Here is a 21,748-nt window from a genome sequence, read left to right as displayed (position 1 = left end):
AAATTTTAATGACAAATATATAATCTATTATTAGCAAAATTCAAGCGCGCCATCATTTATAAATGTTGTCGGTAAAATTATTAATTATACAAAAATTCACTTTGTCGACGTATTAATTTTCTAGTCGCAAACTCAATTCACTTCATTCTAAATAATATAATGTTATGATATTTATCTACTTTTCAGCTGTAAATATCACTATATGTGCGGTATTTCATATTTTCAACTCATCTAATTTCAGTATACCGGATCGCTATCATTACAAATGGCGTCGTTTTATAAAATGATTTGGTATCAGTAGCAAGCATTTCAACGTATTTTTGCTACTATGTTACCCCTATAAAACTGTTAAGAAACACTTAGTTCTGGGAGTGATGGTATTGCGGCAGAGTCCGACTACTTTTAAAGCTTTAGGTTTTTACAGAAGTGCTAGTATGAATGAAAGATTTCTCACATATAGTTTGGATAAATATTATCTGTCTTTGATTTTTAGACTAAAAAGTTTCTCTCATCGATTATAAAGGCTAAACGACGGGTTTTAACCATTATCATAACCTTTTCCTGATTTTAGCAAGAAAAAATTGAAGCACTAGGTTAGGTGGAATAATTTAAATTGTTTTATTAGCATTTCCAATATACAGGGCGACTCAAAAAGCTTCCAGAAAGTTTTTTTATGGAACACCAAGTCATTTCTTCGTCTATTTGAAGCACCTTGAACTGAATGTAAAACTATTATATACCCTCTAATAAATGTTCAAAATGGTCGCCATTGAGTACATTTTCGTAGTGAAACTATCGTTTGTCTGCAGAAAATGAACTTCGCCCTTTATTTTCAGAAATGTTTTTATTTTTTTTTGCATACAATGTTAAAATCTATATGTATATTATTTGAAAATAATAAAGACCTTTATTATTATTATTATTATTATTATCTATTTTTATTTATATATTCGGGATACAAACAGAAAAATCCACCACAGCATCCACACAATGGCATTATTATCAAATTGAAAGTATAAATTAATACACTAATATATGCATATCATAGTGTCTAAAATTGAGGATGAATTAGAATTGAATACAGTAACAATATAAACTGATTATTAGTTATTGACAAAATGTAACAATTAATTATAATTTATAAAAATGAGTTTTCAATATTTTTTTTGCCGTAAGCTACAATGTATTGAAAATATGGAAGTATTTTGCAAGAGTGTTACCTCATATTACTGAAGTTTTCTCCCAACACCAAACCGTTCTAGACTCACTATTAAGATTTCCGACCGTATATTAATAGATGGATTTTCTGAAATAACTGAAACAAAACCAAACTAACCCAAACCAACCATTATCCCTTCTTTCACTAAACAAAAAATTATAAAAAAATATTTGTTACAAATAGAGTATTCGAACCCACCACAAAAGTTATTCAACATCCCAACATCAAAGCCATTTACACTAACGAATACTTATGGATACGAACACTGTCACGAATTAATTATAGAAAGCGGATAGCGAACCTATACAATTGAATTTGAACGCGAACGCATACGCTCAAATCACAAAATTATCCAATGAATTAAATTCCGTTTAGCTGTTGAAACTGAACTCCCATCCAACCCTAACAACTCATTTCTATATGAAATATTTTTTCGAAACACAACTAAGCATCCCGTTATTTTGATGGTTTTTTTCACACAGAATACTGAGAATACGGCCCTGTTGATATTTGTTTGCTTTTCTGCTCCGCTGTGGCTCTGCTGTCGGTACACAACTATTGTGATTGTTTACAAGTTAGTTGGCAACATTTTCGCTAATGAATGACACTTTGGTGACTCTTATAATATAAATTACTTATTTTCATCACATATTACCTTTTTTATGATAAATATCTGTTGTCTAATGCTAAATACATGTTATATTAGACATAACCTATATGAACGCGGATTGAATATTGTTGATATATTATCTACGTTTTAGGTATATATGTTCACCATAGTTCCGTCGTCATGGGTAAATAATAACGAACACTCATGGCCAAAAATTGATGCTGATAAGCTGATACGAAACCACAATTCTATGCCCGAAGCCAGTTGGTTTACAATGATGTATAAACTGAAACAAAGTCATTTGATGACCTACCAAATTGCTGAAGAAGAACTATTAGAACGAATGCTGAAGAATGACGATACAGAACAAGAAAAAATTATCAATTCTATGCGACCCAAAAAGCAAGCAGGGTTATTTTCATTCAAACAAGTTGTCACAAAAAGCCAGAGTTATGTATCTTTTATGGGACACCGTCTATATGACAGTAGTTATTAGTTATTCGAGGAGTTACTTCTGAATACTGTCTGTGAAGCATACCTTGCTGAATCTGAATTTCCACCACGACATCAATGGTGCTCCACTTGAATAACTTAACAAAAATATTCTTACTAAATACAACTAAAATTTTGAAGAATTTTCCAAAGCTGTAATTAGGAATCGATGTCAGCTGGTTGTTCTTGAATGCTGCATTTTATTCTTGGTGGCAGCAAATATATATTAGCAGAAGCAATTTGATTTTATAACAGTTATGTTAGTGTTTTGGAATTGTAGTAAATATACCATACTATAAAATAGTTGAGAAATTATCATCGAAGTGACAATATGGTAATGAAGATAAAATTGTGTCTGAAAGCATTTTGATAAAATAATTTTATTGAAGCTACAGAAAACAGTTATAAAATAAGCTTGAAATAGTTTTATAACTATCATAAAATCTCGCAGAGAAGTGTTATAAAACTGTTACAAAACAATTCACTTGTATAGAAAAATAAGTTTTATAAGTTAGTTGTAGAAACGTTTCTGTGATAATTTCCTGACTATTTTATAATAATTTTTTAATTTTATTTCATAAACATTTCTATGACAAATTTATAAAACATCTTTATTGCCTACAACTGTATTGTGTTCACCGATCATCTAATACAATCAATTAACATTTTGGAAGTAATTATAAAATACTAATAAAATGAATCTGTTGCAACACCATGGAATTATAAAACAACTTTGCTGGTTGGGAAGTTGGGTGAGCAGATGGTTTTCACGAAGCGTTCAGTTGGAATGAGGATACAGCAGTGCAAAAATTTGTTGCAGGGCTGCTTTTGAAACTTTGTAAGCGAGGTGTACGGTGTATTCAATTCGAAGCACTTATGCTTCGTAGCGAGAAGTTGTTGATAGCGGTGTCACTCGACACTTATGTAAACAAATGCTCTGTACTCATAGTATATGAATATCTCTGTTCAAAAAATCGCAGGGATTTTTGTCTTATAGGTCATTCCGTATATTCAATCATTTCCTAGGGTCGCGCCTTCACACATACCCTTCAGTATTTTCCAAAATCATAACAACAACAACAGTACATCTTTTCTAAAAAGTATTTAAGGTCTTTTTTGAAAAAACTGTTTGTGTGTACCAGGTGACTTGCACTCGTTTCAGTAGTATTGAGAGGGTTCTGCGGGTTCATATGAAATATTTGGAAAATGGAACTTTAAAAATATCATAAGGGATATAGTGAACAGTTGCAAAACTTAATCAGTATGCTTGAGATGGTCTGAGCGCGATCTGAGCGTGTGTTGCGTTCATCCTCCTCGTCACTCGTGTTATCGCATGACCTGCAGTGTGACAACGCAAAGTTCTACCCTGATGTTCAACCTTGAAGAATCATGACGTTACATGGCGTACCCTTGTTACCCGTTCCCTTACTATTTATGAAATTGCATGACCACGAATTCAACTTTTATGATTACCCCGAACGATCATGATGTCAAATGACGTTGTTGGGACCTTGCATAAGTTTGACCCTGAATGGCGTATCATGTTTGGCAGTATTGCAGCAGCAGCACTATTTCTTCGTCTAAAATAAAATCTAAACTTTTCTCACACCGACACAATTTTTGATTTAGCGCAGGGGTCTCCAAAATACGGCCCGCGGCCCAAATCCGGCCCGCCAGTGTCATCAATCCGGCCCGCGACAGCCAATGATTTACTATCATCAATCTGGCCCGCGACAGCCAATGATTACGTAATTGTTGTTACTATTGCTGTGATAAGTTGAAGAAGAAAACACAGAATGATAATTACTCGGTTTTATTTACATGCAAGGTAAAACTTAAAGGCAGAAATGATGACGAAGAAAACTCAACTTTAGTATCTGAGTTTAAGCATATTAATAACCAACAAATAATTGAAATGAATCAAAGTAAAACAAAAACACTAATGAGATTTATGTGATTGTGTTTTTCCACCGACAATAATTTGTAGTTGTGGATCAATTTTACTTGTACCAATTATCAAAAGAGATTTAAGATGCTCATCGGTTGATTGAGATCTGTAAACATTCTTTGTGTACTTCATCTTGGAAAACGTTTTCTCACACAAGTAAGTAGTATCAAAAACAAAAAACAACCCACGAGCAAATTTATGCAAATTATCAAATTGTTCCAGTGGAAGACTCTTATAAAATTCCAACAAAGATGAATTTTGATATTTGTTCTTAAGCATATCACTGCACCGTAAATCAATAATTTCCATATGGACTTCCGGAGCCAGGGTTTCAATGTCAGAATCAAAAGGATTTTGAAAAAGCCTAATTTCATTCGTAATGACATCAAAATCTGAAAAACGAGTATCAAAATTTATCTTCAAAGCACTCAAAGTTTCGATTGCAAAATTGACGGAAAATTCAGTATCTGTAGTGTGACTGAATATTTCACATGTTTCAAACTGTGTGAAACATTTTTTACGTAATTGCGATTGAAATAGTATTATTTTCTGCCTGAAGGATTTGATATTGGTGTATAAATCAGGGAGACACAGAAGGCTATAAACAGTTTCGCCTCCTTCGCCTTTCCTACGCAGACTAACTCGCAGTTGCGCCGCTAGCCTTTTTATATGCAATTATTACTGCCATCTCGAGGTGATCGGAATACACAAGCTAGAACCAGAACTTTCTCGAACCAACGCGGTCATTCCAAATATTTAATTATGCCTACTGCCATCTAGCGGGTAGCTGAAAAAGATAGTACATAGTACCACTACTCGCCACAAGATGTCGTTAAGTGTCACAATACACAATAATAATTGAAATGCAAAAAAAGCGTAAGTTTGCTTAAGTCACACACTTTGCGACTATCCTAATCTAGAAATATAGTTAAGGGCAGAAATTGGCCTTGGAACAAACTGAAAAACTCATTATGGCCCCAAGGCTTCAAAGTTTGGAGACCCCTAATTTAGCGTAAGACACCCGCTACTCATTGCGCCACATGACCGGGAGTCGCATAACTTTCTTTCTCATACTCGAAGTTCGTTGGTTATTCATTCAGCTTGTGTAGGCCAAATAGGTCACTATCCACTGAAAGCTACCGTGCTATCGATCGGTAGCCGATCGGTTCGACGTGGATGCTTTGTTCACTCACTCGAATCGACCACCGTGTTGGTCGGTGGGTCAAGCCCCAGGCTGAACGATCGATTTTCACTAGCTATCATCCAACCCGTGTTAAGAATTACTCGTTAAAAGAAAAGACATCGTTAGTCCTTAGCTCGCACAAGTTTCGACTTCTGAGGGTTGTCGTTCGTGAGGGTGCGAAAGCTGGTTAACGGAAATACAGATTTTAAACGGATAAACAGAAATTGGAATCTGAGGAGCTTTCACGAGCTCCATTCATCAATTTTTGTTGCTTCCAGAGAATGAACTTTCCCATTGATTAACGAAATTCCTATGACATTTATCTACCTACGACGAGATTCAGTGTTTTTCACACATAAACCAATACAAATAGATATAGGGCGCAGGCAATGACCTCTTCGGAAAAATGTTTACTCGATCATTAGCCTTTCAGGAAGTTTTAGCATTTTGAATTTTAAAGGCGAACCTGTCGAAAAATATCGGACCTTGAAATCGATGACCTACAATATGGGACCTTGGGAGAAAGTATATTTGTCAAGCTGAATCTACTTAGAATCTTTGAATTCTGAGTTTAAATTTAAGAGGAAAAAATAACTTTTGAAAATAAAAAAAAAAAATAAAATTGGACACAATAACAACAAATACTATGGACTATATAACATTGAGTTGAAAGCGCGGCGGTATGTTCCAAAGTGAGTTCGAATGTCGACTACTGTAATTTCACCATCAGTACCTGGGTAAACTTTTTCGATGACTCCATGGGGCCAACGTAAGGGAGAAACAGTATCTTTCATGAGAACTACAACACTTCCTTCTCTGAAGGATTTCATTCTTCTGGTCCATTTAGCATGTGACTGTCGGGTCAGTTTTTAATGGTATTTAACGATGCGATCCTTCATTTGATAGCGTGTGAGACGATTGAGCGGCATATCCTGTATATTTTGTGCTGGAAATTTATCTAATTCCGCACCTAGGGTGTGAAAATGTGCGGGCGTCAATGCAGTAGGAGCTAGAGGATCATCATTCGATAAACACAATGATCTGCTATTTAGCACTGTCTCAATCTGAACAAGAACAGTGTTGAATTCTTCATACGTGAACACCTGCTCCCCAATGAAACGTTGAAGATGTACTTCAACACTTTTGCTGTTAGCTTTCCAAATTCCTCCGAACCAGGGCTCATGTGGCGGGTTAATTTTCCACTCAACTCCGATTGGAATGAAATAGAATTGATCAGCTCCTCTCTTTCGTTCAATTTTCAAAGTGCCTCAATTAAATTTGTACCTCCATCTGACATAACTAATGAACACGGACTTCTGCGAGAAATCAAGCGTTTGCATGTGGCAAGAAAACATTTTTTTGACAAATCAAAAGCAAGTTCTATATGTATAGCTTTCACTGAAAGACAGATAAACAGACATATGTATGCTTTAGTCAAAATGCGTTGTCCTCATGGTCAGTACGGTGTGGTGGAAAGGGCACCAACATAGTCAACCCCAACCTTCAAAAACTCTAATTCGGGAAGTGGAACCATTTTGGTGTTGATGATTTTATGCGTATACGAAAACATGTATTACAGCGATGAATTCGAGCACGAACACGTGTGATTGCATGTGGAATCCATAATTTTTGCCGAATTTGTGAAATAACAATTTGCTGTCTCGCATGAAGAGAATCAACGTGGTATTGATCAATAACTAGATCTACAAACTTTCCATTTGATGGAAGTAATATGGGATGCCGTTGTTCATATGATAAATTTAGTGCGATTTGAAGTTGACCTCCTACTCTTAGAATTTCTTCACTCAAAAACTGGTCTTGATAGCGTATATGACTGTTAATTGTTAATATATTGCGCAATTTTGATATTTCATCATTATAAAATTGCGCCTGGATGTTTTGAATCTAAAATTTCATTGCTCTCTGCAATTCTTTTCTTTTTATGAAGGAAATCTTCAAATTTGTGTATGTTTTTCCAACGTAGAAACACGATTCAACTGGTTCGATAGAATATTTTCTGGTAGTTTAGTGGCAACAAATACAGTGACTTTAGTTTCCATTTCTAGTATTTCTAAAGATTCATCTCTCGTATCCACAGCTCAATTCGATTCATTTTCTGCAAGCCATGATGGTCCATTCAATCATAATGAATCTGAAAAAAGAACCTGGGATGTTGTACCTCTTGACAAGATATCAGCAGGATTATTTTTTCCTAACATATGATGCCAATGCTGCGGAGCGATATTTTCATGAATTTGTGGGATGCGATTTCCTGCAAAGATTTTCCACCTTGAGGGATCTGAACGTATCCAATATGAAGCGACTTGGGAATCTGTGAATGCATATATTAATTGAAATTTATGTCTTATAACTTTCAATGACAGATTTTATCAATTTTGATAGCAATAAAGCGACACATAACTCGAGTCTTGGGATTGTGACCATTCATTCTGGTGCAACTTTCGATTTGGCGCATAGCAATTTCACGACGGGTTTAGAAAATTGAGTCAATGTGTCTACATAAAGACAAGCACCGTATGCACACGCAGAGCTACCAGCAAAGCCTACCAATAATGTTTGTGCGCCTTCAACCAACCCTAGGTGACGAACAATGAACAAACCTCTCAACAAGGAGAGTGAACTTCTATAATCCTTCCATTGATTAACTATTTCCACTGGAGGATAATCGTCCCAATCGATGATATGTTTCCATAGTTTTCTCAGAATTAGTTTGACTATCTAAGTAACAGAAGCAACTAATCCTAGGGGATCAAATATACTCATAGTCAATGATACTATAGTGCGTTTCGTACAGGACCAATTATTGATATCAATGATATAGGTGAATATATCTTTGTGGATTACTCACTTGACACCAATGACTTTGTGGAATAGTTCACTTGATCAAAATCAAATGTTGAATGTAGACGAAATTCTTCCGGAACCCATCAGTATACGGGGGACCACTTAGAAAGTGGGAAACCTCCTGATACGAACATTATCTGTAATTGAGATTGGAGCTCTATTAACTCTGTCTCTAAATTACGAGATGTTACTATATCATCGACATTTATTTCGATATTTATATCACGCTCAGTAACTGTAGGAGCAAGTGAATAAAGTTGAGCCAGAAAGCGTACAACTCTATTCGCTATGTAAGGAGAACTTGTGTTACCAAAAACAACTTTGTTTATTTCATAAACCAGCATTGGTTGGCTGAGAATAACTACATTATCGATGAAGCAGTAGAAAACCAAAATACTTTTTTTCTCGAAAACCAATCTCTCCTTAAAATATTCCTCTTTCAATTCACATGAAATTTCTATTGACGGAATTGAATTAACTAATCGTAAGAATGTGTGTACATCTGCAATTGTGACAAGAGCAGAGTTGTCGCTTCTAATGATATACAGTCGTAATGTTATGAAAGAATTGGTTGTAAAGACTTTTTTCCTACGGTTTGTATCTGAAAGACATATTATATTTGGTGCATAGTCTACATATCTTCATGTATAGTTTTTATTATATATATTTGTATTTTTTTTTTTTCGGAAATGTCCACATTTTTTATTCGATATTGGAGCAGAAGAGAGCCAGAAACGTACTATTATTTCAGTAGGCGCAGATGTATCTTATGTATTTTACGATGACATGAAGTCGTGAGGTTATGAATATTGTAATCCAGCATAATTGTAATCCCAGTTTCAAATATATACAGGGTGTAACAAAATAAGTGAAAAACATTCAAGGAGGTGATTTCTCATCGAAAAAAGATAGAATCTTTCATATAACGGAATTTCATTGGAGCATCCCTTGTTAAGATACAGCCCCTTAAAGGGGGGTAAGTACATAAAATTTGTATAACAATTTTTTTCACAAGCACTAAAGAAGTTACAACATTGATATGAACCTGACGTTTTGTACTACCACAAAACACCAAAATAAACAAGTTCGCAGCAAAACATTATTTTAGGAACAACTACAGAGATATATCGTCATAAATGCAAAAATACGAAACTAATCTATCTAGTAGGTCACTATTAGCGATAGTGATAATTAAATTGGTATGACGTTGTCACTTTGTGAATTTTCGAAATTGAATTAATACTAATTGTGTGTTGTTGTTGTTCTGTTCTTAATTTGATACTTTAGTAATTCACTTTTTATTAAAATGGCATACACAAATAAGGAAACGGCATGGAAAGGGGAATGGGTTAGAAGCTTCTACAAGATATGCTGAAATGTATCTTCAACGGCAGCATCCTTCACATAGAATATTTGCTCGACTCCATCAACGATTACGAGAATATGGTTCATTCGACAAAAGAACGCAGGATTGTGGTCGCCATAGAGAAGTACGAACACCACAGCTTGAGGAAGCAGTACTTAATTTGATTGAACAACAACCTACTACCAGTACTAGAAAGATTGCTTTCCAGCTATATGTTGATCATATGACGGTATTTCGAATTTTAAAGGAACACCTCTTATATGTAGTTTTTCTCGAGACACGATTATTAATTTTCATAATTACCACATATGGGCTGATGAAAACCCTCACGCTATTGTCAAAACTAACCATCAAAACAGTTTTCTCTTAACGTGTGGCTCGGAGTTATTGGGGATGATTTAATTGGGCCTCATTTTCTACCTCCTTGAGAGAAGTACATCCAGTAATGCTGGAGGAATTTCCTTTGAGCATCAGAAGGGATATGGTTTTTATGCATGATGGGGCTCCCGCCCATTTTAGTCAAGTAGCACGTCAGCATTCAACTGAAACATATGCAAATCAGTAGATAGGTCGAGGAGGACCTATCCACTGGCCCGCTCGATCCACGAATCTCAATCCTCTCGATTTCTCTATTTGGGGCCATTTACAGCAGTTGGTTCATCGTACTCCTGTTCGCGATGTAGAGGACTTAAGAAACCCCATCATCGATGCGTGCAGGGTAATCAGAGACTCAAGGAATATTTGAGAGAATACGTGGCTCAATGCGCCGACGTCTAGACGCATGCGTAATGTCTGAAGGTATACATATTGAACATTTACTATGCTCTCTACATGTTGTGTGTTTTGTTATTGATGAATTAGTTTTGTTTATTACCCTTTGATCGTTTATTGCAGGTACTAACTACAAAATAATAATAAACCCAGTTCGCATTTATGACGATGTGTGTCTGTAGTTGTTCGTAAAATAATTTTTTGCTGCGAACTGGTTTATTTTGGGCAAAAACCCAAGAGACATTTTTTGTTCGGAATGAAACAGGCTATCGGAAATGAATTTTCAAATGGTAAACAAATAATAAGACAAAAAGTTACATTGAAAATAAATTTTAGGGGTTGCGTTTTCCACCCTTTACAACCATGGGGTAAACCAAATAAATACTGGCTAAGTGTCTTTTTGGTAGTACAAAACGTCAGGTTAATTTCAATATTGTAACTTTTTCAGTGCTTATGTACCCCCTTCAAGGGTCTGTATCTTAACAAGGGATGTTCCAAAGAAGTTTCTTCATATGAAAGATCCTATCTTTTTTTCGATGAGGAATCACCTCCTCAAATGTTTTACACTTGATCAGTTACACCCTGTATTATGTGAAAGTTATGTACCGTATCTGTATAATTCGAAGAACATGCATACATGCATATCATTCACGTTTTGGTAAACATTTGAAATAGAGTTACAATAATAATCAGTTGTTTCAGATTGTTTTCCTAATCGAGGTAGAAGGTTATAACCATCGAGCAACTACTTCAAGTTGCAGACATTCCGAAGCCGATCAAGAGAAATGATGCATCACATTCAATCAAATTCCGAAACCATTTATTAGGGTGTCTGAGGAAGGGCGGCACGTTCTTAGGGGGTCCCAAGCAATTTACCGGAAAATCAACCGAGGTTTCCTGTCTCACCCGCTTGAGCAGCGCCCTCAGTTCCGGAGGAACAGGTTATTTAACTTCAACGGATGCGTTGGCGAGTCGAATGTGAGAAGCAGATAAATGTGGATGGAAAATGGTGTTTGAATAGTTCTCGTATATTTTTGTTAAGGTACAAGAAAAAGTGACTTTTTTTCGGGTGTGTCTATGGTTCGATTATTATAGAAGCGAATGTACTGAAAATTCAAGAATTTCAGTTTATCATTAACGAAAATTAAATCAGGGCAGGTGGGCTGTGGTCAAATGGAATCTGAAGTACCGAACATTTCGTCTACTACTGCGACAGACAACTTTAGTGGTATATGCGTTGACTGCGAAGACGAAGGTTGTATCTCGAAATATCAGCAACAATATCAGCATTATTTTAGAGAGTGGTGAGGCTGGTGATGTAATTGATGGCAGGCTTCCCTGCATATTTTCATTCCTGATCGGCCCGCACTTCTGTTGGGTCATTTTGATTGGTTCACGTTGTTGGGAGGTATGCTATTGGTGAGATTTCGGAGTTGTATTCTGGTTTATTTCTGACCTTCTTGAATCCTGGATACTAAGTTCTGTTGAACCGTAAACCTCTTTCTTTTCTGTTGAATTACATGCTAGAGAAGAGTACTCTCGTAACAACTACTTTCATATAAAGTCGTAATGTTATGAGAAAAATGAGTATTTATTCTTGTGATGTTATCTAAAACGGTGCAGTTGAGGTGATGAAACAAGTGACCTATCCCAAAATTTCGAAATACACAACTGAGGGTGATGATGTTGCATATAAGTGATATTTATTATAAATACTCTTTCATATGAATATAACATTGCGTACCATGAATTTTTAAAGTTTTATGACGAATTTTCGTAGTATAACTTGAAAAAACATAGCGATTTGTCGTGTTTATGAATCTTCACATGAAAATAGTTATTTCAAGAGCAATCTTTTGAAGAACTTGTTTCGAAAACTCCTTTTTTCTAGTTTGTGTATGTTCTACACATCTTGATGAATAGTTTGCATTTTAGTTGCGTTTTTCCTTCCTCTGTAAGTTTTTTTGATTTTTGTTTGATGATGCAGTTGTAATAGGTCTGGAAGCTTTTTCCCAAAAAAACACCATCACTTCTGATAATATTTATTTTTCAAATTTGGACTTGTTCTTTGGAATTTTTCATCACTTTGTTTGTAAGTTTCAGGGTGGGTCATGTTTGTGTTAGAACGTCCTGTATTTATAAATCGGAAAGATCGATGCATATGTATGTTAGAATCACAGGTAGAAAACCTAATAGGTACACAGTGTAGCTTCAACCTTGAAAGTGATAATACAGAACTCTGAAAATGCCCAAAACTACAATTATAGATGGTTGCGAAATCCCGAATTTCCACATTGGGATGAGCATAGAGTGTATTGATGATATATACACTTTCATTGAAGTTTTCACGTAGTTAGACCAATTGAACAAATATAAATCAGCTACTATAAGATTTTTTTTTCAAATGTTACTGTCCATTTGTCACTGCTCTTTAGTGACAAATGAACACTGTCACGGAATTTTCTCAACAGAGGCAAGTGAATCGGGTCTCCAGCTATGTGAAAACGAAAACTTTAAGATTGTTACTATCGAAATTTCAATAGTGATTAATGAAGTTTAATCCAGTGTATACTGTGAATTGAACCATAGCTGGGCAAATACTGGTGACCTAAATCATTATTTCTTGATTCTTTTTTCAATTCTGGTGGACTTTTTTGGATTTTTTAATTATAATATTACCTACCTTTGTACTTTCTGACGGTAAATTGATTTTTTCTAGTTTTTCTACGTTTTTAAAACTTGGTTTCGACATACAATCTTCCATAGGAATTATGCCTCTTAACCCATTAAGGCCCAGAACTATTTTTTTCCAAAATTGGTTATTCTGATAACTTTTTCAGTTCAAGGAACGTCAGAAATGACTCAGAAAAATACTTTAAAAAATGCTATCTTTTTGGTTTTTGAGTTTTGAGGTGGGTCGTTAATGACCCCTTGAGACTTAGGAGTATTATAAATGTACACTTGAGATGTAAGGTGGTTTATCAACTTTATATTATTTGAAATTGACTATGATACGTTTGAAAGCATTTATCATGTAGCGGAACTTCACAAGCATCACAAGACTTGTTGGTCTTATTTTTGCATACCACACATCGGAGTCTTCTTTGTCCAGTTAAGATTATGTGTCGTCCGCTTGCAATTTTCGGGTACTGAATGCTTGCCCTCTTCGGTCCTGGACATGTGCTTCGTTTTCCGTATTTCAGTAAGAGTGCTTGTGTACCTGTACGACGGAAAGTAAGATTGTCTTCACTGTATCCATACTCTCGCGCTAAAAGCCATGCATTTGTGACACATACATCGAACATCCAAAAAATCAGCGAAATGTACCACTTTTTGCCTCTAAATGCAATTCGGTAATTTGAGACATGATTATCCAGCTGATCTACTCCCCCCATGAAAGTATTATACCTATTCACAACGTAAGGCTGTGATATCCCACATAGCAATAGATATTCCAGGTATATTTCATGAATATACATTTAAGGATATTGTATTATGCTATGAATATGCCATGGATATATATATCTTCTGGAGAATATTCCCTGGAAGTGCTCCTGGCGAACCTTTGATATATTTTAAGAATATTCCTTGGGAATATTCTTGGAATATCTTATAATATTCTTAGAATATCTAAGGTATATTCCATTAAGAATATTCCAGGAATAGAACCCGAGGAATATTCATAAAATATTCAGGATATTCTTAGTTTATTGTAGGAATATACAATAGAGAAACACCATAGAATATTCTTTAAATATATTTTATGAATATTCTAGGAATATCTGGAATATTCCAAGAATGTGACGAGTAACCGCTATTAGGCATGTATATATTGCATTTTGATACAAGATTCACACAAGTAATAAAACACGTAATATCCATAAACAAATATATTTTAAAAACAATATACACTGAAATATTTGACGTTTCAACCAATATTAAAAATAAAAAATTTAATTCAAAATATTTATTCACTGAATAAAATATTCCTGAATACTGTCATATTACAAATATTAGAAATGTATTCAAATTAGGATGTTCCTACTCTCAAACAAATGTATACTAAAAAATATACCAAAATAACAACTCTGTGAATTCATCAGCACTAATTAAAAAATAATAAATATATCATTTCATTGAAAAAGAAAAAGTGTATTACATCAAGAAATAGGTTGGGTAAGGTTTCTCACTTCGAAAAATAAACCCACAAATGAAGTTTTTAAAATGAGTGGTATGATGGGTTCTTCAATGAATTTCACTTACTTAAAGTTATTCAAACTTTGCTCACCAGAATAGTTTTCCTTATATTTGTCCAACAATGCATCAGCCAGTGTTTCAATAGTAATACCTGGAACAAAATGTACATTAACGTTCATTATCACTATTTGAAAGTGGCACAGTAAAACTGGAATAAAAATCAAATAGATATTTTTCGCATAGGTTATTCATGAACATTTACATTTTATGACTTGGAGAGCAACTTGCATTGTCTTGTTGAAAAGTAATCATTACGTTTTCAGTTCCTTGGCACACCTGCCTATACCAGGTACCACTCTGTTTCCTTTTGGGCAAATTGATACTATCTTGAAAACGAGTGATAAAAATTATGAAAACAAATGATACAAAAGAATGTGTCATTCACTTACTTTTCTCTATTGAAGATACACAGCTGAAATCACTCTAGTTCAAACATGTACTTAGTCAAACCAACAAATCCCACACACCAACTCTCCTCGAACCTAAAATGAGGTATAGTAGGTTAATCACCATGACTTTACTATCGATACTATTGCATTTTACTCACTTTTCTTGAAGACCGAATAGATGCAACTCTCCTGTTTGAAGATCCAAAATCAAACTATTCGCTGTACTGCAAATTGGACAACCCCAAATTATAAATGGTACACTTAACGTGACAGAATTATACTTTGATAATAACACCAACACATCATGCATTACACACGCGAACCTGCCACGTCAACCGCCATGTTGAATCAAATGTCGAATTTAACGCAAACGCAAATGTACCAAGCATTAAGGGACAGTCGCTTTCACAGAGCTTATTCGACTGTCGCGCGCTACACTTCAAATGACCAATGAGAAACGTTTACTCCAATTATTCACTTCCCCATTTCTCTGTTTCCAGGATTTTTCGCTTTGTAATTAAATAATTTCAAATACAAAAAGACAAATAGGATGAGAATTAACCAATTTATTGATGCAATTGGTTCATTTATTGGCCCATTCAAATTTTTTTGTCGTTTCCAACAGTTGCTGTTGGAGCAATTCATCCAGAATCTTTGCGTTGAGTTCAAAAACTGGTTAACACTATCAGGGTTATATACATTAGGTTATGCATTCGATTAAGATCTTCAAATATTTTTGTTTTTAATAATATTGAATTATTTGAATACGTTATAATAAGATAATTCAAAATTCCATTGTATAGAATATTCCAAAATATACCGTGGGGATATATTCTAAGAATATACCATATGGTATATTCGATCGACAATATTCTTAGAATATTCAAGGGAGAATAATCCATTTATAGACATTCTATGCACATTCTTTCGGGAATAATCCTGCCATATTCATTCAAGCATATTCTATGAATATTCTAAAGGCATGTATATATTCCAAGAATTTTCTATGAATATTTGGAATACATACGTTCGTTTTATGATATACAGGGAATATTCCATGAATATCTAGTGCTGTGTGGGATGTTGACTTTAGATCTTTCTTTTGCCGAATATCTTTTACATTTGGCCACTGGTTCTAACCCATACTCATTAGACATAAGTATGACAATATTGTTATCCTTCCAGCGAACACCAACCACATTATTATGGTTATCAAGTGCAGAACACAAGGATCCTCTATCAAGCTTCTTCATTGTGGCAGTTTCTATCAGTTTGCATTTGCGAGTTCTGTTTTCTTTAGTGGTACTTGTTGCTCCTATACCTTTTTGACCCAACAATGTGATAAGTTTTGCAGAAGTGAAAAAATTGTCCAAATAAAGGGAAAATTTATGATCATCGTAATGTTTTTTCAGTATTTCTGCAAAATGAAATACTACTGATCCTCCCAGTCCCATACCTTTGTCGATATCCATGTTCTTATCTTTGCCTTGATACACTTGAAACTGTACACAGTATCCGTACTTTAGTGCTGCAACCTATGCCTTATATCCAAAACAGATAGGTTTACCTCTTATGTATCGTTTACTTCCATGCCTTCCATAGTAAGGAATCATGGATTCATCAATGGATATGTTGCTTTCAACAGGTGCATATCGCAAAAAGTTATTATTTAGTGCATCAATAAGATACCTTACTTTGGCAAACTTATCGTTTTGAGGCAAGTTATCGTTATCTGCTGCATGCAAATTAGAAGATATTTCAAAAAAACGATGTCTGTGCATAGACTTGGCCACCAGAGGATTATGCACATCTTCTTTTGTTTCCCAATACATTGTTCTTCGTGGAGCATATCCACTCAAAAGGAGAATTCCTATGTAGGTGTACATATTGCCAACATCCAACTGAAATCATGCTTCATTTCTTTTCGCAGCATACAAGCATGATAATCTTATTAAATTTTCAATAATTTCTGGGGTCAATAATAGTTCAAAAAAATCTAAAGGATCACTCTCCCAATGTTTGTGAAAAAATGAAGTTTCCAATATTATGATTCACAGGTAAGTTTTTAGAAGTAGAGGGTTGAATTGTCTCCTGAATTACTTCTGCGGCTTCTTTGCTTTCTTCTGGGGAGGTCGGAATCGTCATAAAAGAACTCTGCTTCAGCATTTAGTTGTGCTGCACAAAGGCGGTCCGGATCCCTACAGTCTTCGTCTCCTGAATCTTCGGCACTCTCATCACCATCATTAGGTGGTAATATCACAATTCCGTCTGGAATCACATCATCTGCCTCTAAATTCTCTATCTGCTCAAAAGCTCAGCAGCTGTGAGTGGGCGCTTCCCAAAAAAAATAACCAAAAAAATATTCAAGAACTTCTGAGGCCCAAGGGGTCGTTAACGACCCACTAAAAAAAACACATGCAGTTTGGCAACCACGCAATCGAAGTTTGATTTCTTATAACCTTACTTGTGAGACATCTTTTATAATCGTACTAATTTACCGAAATAAGCAATGAAATACTAAAAAAGGTACTTACCAGTTTCGATATGAAGTCATTGCACGCACAAGAAAAAAATATTATTTTCAACAATTTCTTTGAAGCCAGAAAATCACAAACACCCTGAAACAAGCGCCCGACATGCAAAAGGTAAACAATGCTAATATGGAAATAAGTTTTGATGTTTTGTTTATGCAAAAGAAGTTAAGTTTGACAATAAAAATCTGAAGTGGGTCGTTAACGACCCCAGGGTCCCTAATGGGTTAATCTTTTCGACATCAAAAATTGTGCTGTCGAACCAATCCCATTCGAAACTGGCATATTTCTATACTCCAAATACATTTTTTTATCATCCCTATTTTTCTGAGATTTTTTTTGCATAGCGCACCATAACATTACTTTGTGGATATAATGGTGGAGTTTGGTGGGTTTTCCACGTCTTTACAAATGACAATAATTCAGAAGAAAATTGTGGAAAACTATCAAAAAATGTAGTTTTTGGTATGCCGTGACGAGCAATAACGCTCTTCAAATGATTTATCTCATTTACAGCAGTCGTATTTGTGTTTACGAAAATCAATTCTACGTATTTTGAAAAATAGTCTATGACAATCAAATAATGCTTTTTGTTCAGTTCAAAAAAGGCACACCCTAATTTTTCCCATGGGTGTGATTACACTTTATGTGGATATTAAGATTATTTCATTTGAGATTTTCTGTATCTCATACAACTACATACAATTAACTATAAAGTGGTTGATATCTCCACACAAACACATTCTCCTGCATGATTTTCTGTTTTATCATGGCCCTGATGATTGTAACGCAATTTATGCAGAGTTGCATTCACTAATATTTTAGGAATAACAATTATTTTGCTAACATATCGTTGAATTTCAGCAATCATTTTCATTTTGAAAAAAACATTTGCGAATTTTTTTTTATTTTTGTTAAGTTAGAATCCAAATCTGTTTCTCATCAAATGTGTTTTACAAACTTAGATTCAAAATTGTTTTGTATTTTCAGCATTCATACTTCAGCCTCTATTTTTACACTTGTATATGCTCTAAAAACTGTGTCTGCTAGGTACATGTTCTTTTCCGGTGTATCAAAAGTATCTTACATATTTCTGTAACTTCAATAACATTCACTGCAGTCTCGAAGGACAGTCGATACGATTTTTTTGAAAATAGAAACTAGTAATTTTGGATCTGTATGGATTTCGAACCTTTGCCCATATACAAATTGATGAAACCTCTCACTGCCAAAGGTGACACCAAACAATAATTTCATTGCTTTTACTTTCAAAGTATCAGGTTTGATGCCATCTCTTGTTATGAGGTGACCCAGGTATTTTACTTCTGTCTGATCAATTTTACATTTCTTTATATTGAACTTTATATCTTCTTTACTTGCAACACTCTTTTCAATCATTGATCATGTATTTCTTGAAATATATTCAATGAAAGTATGAATTCCTTCAACACATAAAATTACTGTAAATCTTTTATGAACATTTTCCGGTGCTAACGCAATCCCATACAGTAACCTCCTGAAGCAATAACGTCCAAATGGAATATTGAACTGAATCTAACAAAACTCATTGTTAGCATCCAGAGTTGTGAAATACTTAGCATCAATCAGCCTGTGAGCAATCTCATCAACAGTGGGCCAGGAAAAATGTTCTCTCCTGATAGGCTTATTGAGGTTCTTGGGCTATTGCCAGATACGAATGTTCTTGTTAGGTTTCCTCACTATTTCAATAGAATTAATCAACTCTATAGGTTCCTGATCTTTCCAAATTATCCCAGTATTTTCGAGTTCCTGTAATCTTCCTTTCATCTTTTTATATAAGGATGAAGGCACTTTCCTACGGGTATTAACAACCGGAAGAATGTCATGTTCTATTTCATTATATGTTTGATGCAAATATCCTGAACCACTAAAGACATCTAGGTATTTCTTTGTTATATCGTTTTTATCTATTACATCAACTTTCGAAACGAATTTTTTTTAATATTTACGTAACAATGAAGGATAGCTATCATTCACAACAAAAAAGTATGAATCCATCGTTTCGTTTCTATAGGTACATTCTCGAACAAATTTGTTTTTAATACAGGTAGTATTTCTGGATTTTGGATACACCAACAAAATAATATTCCTCATCGTATTCGTCGTCATAGCTCATTTCTTGATTTTGTGATTGAGTCACTGGATTAACACTTTATTGCTTTTCCCTACACATTTTGGCATAATGTCTCCGAACTTTACACACATTACACAATACATTGAATGCTGGACATTTGAATTTTTCGTGAGTTAATCCACATCGTCCACAATTCGAAGTCCATCGCAGAAGTTGACAGGAGTTCCTGTTGTTATGTGTAGAGGGATGGTCACATTGCTTCTCATTTGACTTTTTTTTTTGTTGATCAATTGTCTTATTTGATCTCATATTTCTCGATTGAACAATATGCAAAGTGACTGTGGTTTCACTTGTAATTTCTTTTCTTTGCCATTGGGAATTTTCTATTGCTTCAGCTTTATTGGGAGCTTTTAGCAAGGTTTTGCAATCACCTTCTAACAAACGTTAACCCATCTCTTTTTTGACTACTTCACCAATGAAAATAATTTTCACTCTTCCATCCATTAGGGCACCCAACTCACCTGAATATGCTTCATCTTTCAAATCTGTAAGTTATCGATGGTTTCTTCTTCAAAATTCTTCTTTTCTTGAAATAAAAATTTTTGAAAGGTATCCAATAATCTTCCATATTTTCTTCAAATTTTAGAAGTGGAACTCCGTTTCCAGACATCTCATCTTTTTTTTTTTACTTTTTTTTACCAACTGCGCCACATCAATGAAACTATAGCTAGGCAAATACTGGTTCATTTTACTTCCTCTAGGACATTTGAAGAAAATACATTTCAAATAAATATGAAAAGAGAAATGAAAATTTCTAACACTTTTATTTGTAACTAACGTTATTGCAGTTTCAAACTTAAACAATAGTTTATTGTTTGAGTTTGAAAATGTCCATATAGGACGAAACTGCAGTAACGTTAGTTACAAATGAAAGTGGTAAAAAATATAGAAATTCTCATTTCCCTTTTCATCATGATCTCCTACCGCATGGTAACGGTTACATCCATCAATTTATTCAAATAAATATATCGGGTGATCCTCTATATATACTAGTTTCTCCTTTGCTGAATTACAATTGAAAATGTCCATATTTCCATTCATATTTGCTACAAATTATTTTTTTATACTTGATTCTGTAAGTCATCCCAGCTCTAGACAAATACTATATGATGATGAATAATGCTCGTTTATTCATATTCTCAAATCAGGAGGCTTCATGTTAACCCTTCTCTCCTTGTTGAATTTTTTTTTATATAGGTAATATTTTTTATAGATACTCTATAAAGTCAAAACAGATTGTCATCTCTCTCAGTTAATCATGTTAGGAAAAGCCGCGTTGTTTTCTCCAGGTTGAGGGCCCCAAATCTCCATCAACACTAATGTATAAACTTTCAGGAATAATAGGAGGTATTTGCTTCGAATTTGTGTCAAAGTTCAGAGTGTTCCCGAAGCAAACGTGAAAGCATTACAAGGGATGAAAATTCAATGCCTGATTTAATTTTTGCTGTTATATTTCTCGGAAGATGATCTCACATATGAGGAGAGTATTGCGACAGGAATTGCGTACTTTTGTGGATTCCTTTCATATAATCGGGTCGAAGAACATAGATAAGGAATGTTTTAGAAGTTTTGCGTTGGAGTTGCAAATATGTAATATGCAGCATCGAAAACGAAACAAATCAAATATTTCCAAGACACATTTATTGAGAAAAAATTTAGGAACTGCTGAAGGCAAACTCTGGAGGCAAATATTTCTATCATTACCTCATCTGTCATACCTCATCCCCCACCTCTTGGTGAGGATCACCTTCGGAATTCGAATAAGTAAAGTACAGAGTGTGACACATCATTAAAAAGCTAATTTCATAGGAAATAACGAACATTTCTATTCCGTCGCCCGTTGTGGAAAAAACAAATTTTCCAAATTTCAAACTATGGTACTCCATTTCAAAGATGATAAGAATCTCTACGAATATATACATGCGAATGTACGTTTCTTTGTTA

At 34.6% G+C, this 21,748-nt stretch overlaps 1 protein-coding gene and 1 long non-coding RNA gene across 2 annotated transcripts in view; one reads left to right on the top strand and one right to left on the bottom strand.

Moving 5' to 3' along the window:
- LOC111508611 (TWiK family of potassium channels protein 7) overlaps positions 1-21,748 on the top strand; it is a 508,045-nt gene that overhangs the window by 225,086 nt on the left and 261,211 nt on the right. The window lies entirely within an intron of this gene.
- Positions 14,385-15,431, bottom strand: LOC141485957 (uncharacterized). The gene is made up of 3 exons (XR_012467556.1): positions 15,259-15,431; positions 15,101-15,193; positions 14,385-14,802 (listed from the first exon to the last, which is right to left on the bottom strand). It is a non-coding gene; the product is annotated as an uncharacterized lncRNA (long non-coding RNA).

Source organism: Leptinotarsa decemlineata, unplaced genomic scaffold (assembly GCF_025532065.1).
Source record: "Leptinotarsa decemlineata unplaced genomic scaffold, Ldec_3_MD MMD2_tig00026340_RagTag_RagTag, whole genome shotgun sequence".
Lineage (NCBI taxonomy): Eukaryota > Metazoa > Arthropoda > Insecta > Coleoptera > Chrysomelidae > Leptinotarsa > Leptinotarsa decemlineata.
The sequence above is the reverse complement of the archived record's forward strand: the minus strand, read 5'-3'. Positions and strand labels throughout refer to the sequence as shown.